This window comes from Nothoprocta perdicaria, unplaced genomic scaffold (genome assembly GCF_003342845.1).
Source record: "Nothoprocta perdicaria isolate Ctin4 unplaced genomic scaffold, notPer1 scaffold_544, whole genome shotgun sequence".
NCBI lineage: Eukaryota > Metazoa > Chordata > Aves > Tinamiformes > Tinamidae > Nothoprocta > Nothoprocta perdicaria.
In genome coordinates, this window is record NW_020455804.1 from 36185 (window position 1) to 37322 (window position 1138).

At 79.6% G+C, this 1138-nt stretch overlaps 1 protein-coding gene across 1 annotated transcript in view; it reads right to left on the minus strand.

Annotated features, from left to right (window-relative positions):
- F11R (F11 receptor) overlaps positions 1–1138 on the minus strand; it is a 4300-nt gene that overhangs the window by 2617 nt on the left and 545 nt on the right. The gene's annotated exons all lie outside the window — the stretch shown is intronic.

Genomic DNA, 1138 nt, shown 5'->3' on the forward strand with positions numbered 1-1138 from the left:
CCGCCTCGCGCGCCGCCGGAGCCGGAAAGACCCGTCCTGCCGGCTGCGGCGCCGCTCCCCGCGCGGGACGCGGCCGGCGGCCTCCCGGAGCGCGCAACAGCCGCGCTACAGCCGCACAACAGCCGGCCCGCTACAGCCGCGCGCAACACCCGCACACCCCCGTGCCCCCGCACGCGCTCCCCTCTGGCTGCCTCCACAGGGATTTGGAGGCCCATTGGTGCCAGGCCGGGGCGGTGATGCCTGTTGGGAACATCCCGGCCCTCGGGAACGGGCAGCGGGTGCACACCCGCCAGGGAGGTGCCTGGGAACGGCGGGACACGGAGCGGGCCGGGATCAGCGGCGCTCCGGGGGCTCCGGGAGCCGCCGGGAAGGCGCCTCGAGGGGCAGGATGAGCGCAGGGGACGCAGGCAGCCGTGCGGGGCGGGATCGCCAAGCGGAGCGCCGGTTTCCTGCAGGAAACGGCGCTCCCGGCCAGAGGAAGGGGGAACAAACACACCCTGCGGCCGGGGACGGCCGGGCGCGGGCAGGGCGGGCGGTACCGGGAACCACGCGCGGTACCGGGACACGCCGGGCCGTGGCCGCGCTCCGGCCGCCGCGAGGAAGGTGCCGGGGCGGCCCTGTCACTTTGTCCCGGCTACACATTAACCCGGGAGCGGCGCCGTCGGGAAGGGCCCCGTGTCCCCGGTGTCCCCAGGGGAGCGCTCCGCGGGTCACCGCGGCCCCCCCCGCCCCGCGGGGCTCGGGCCCCCCGGGACTCGCCGTTCCCGTCCCCGCCCGTCCCGCGGCGACGCCGCCCGGCTGTTATCGCCCCGTTCTCGCGGCGGCAGCGGGACGCGGCAGCGGGAGCGGCCTGGGAGCCGCCCCGGGAGCGGAGCCGCCACGAGCACCGCCACGGGGACAAGCGGCGACCGCCGAGGGGCCCCGGAGCGACCGGGGCACCGAGCCGGGACCCCCCGGGGCCCGCGTGGTCCGGTCCCGGGGACCCCGCCATGGCCGGGCCTGACCTCGGCGCCGCTCCCCGAGCGGCTCCGGCCGCCGGGACCCCTGTGCCCGACGAGCCGGCTCCCCGTCCGGGCCGCCCCGACGGCCGCCCGCCGGTACCGGTACCGGTGCCGCCCGCACTCACCGGCGGCCGCGC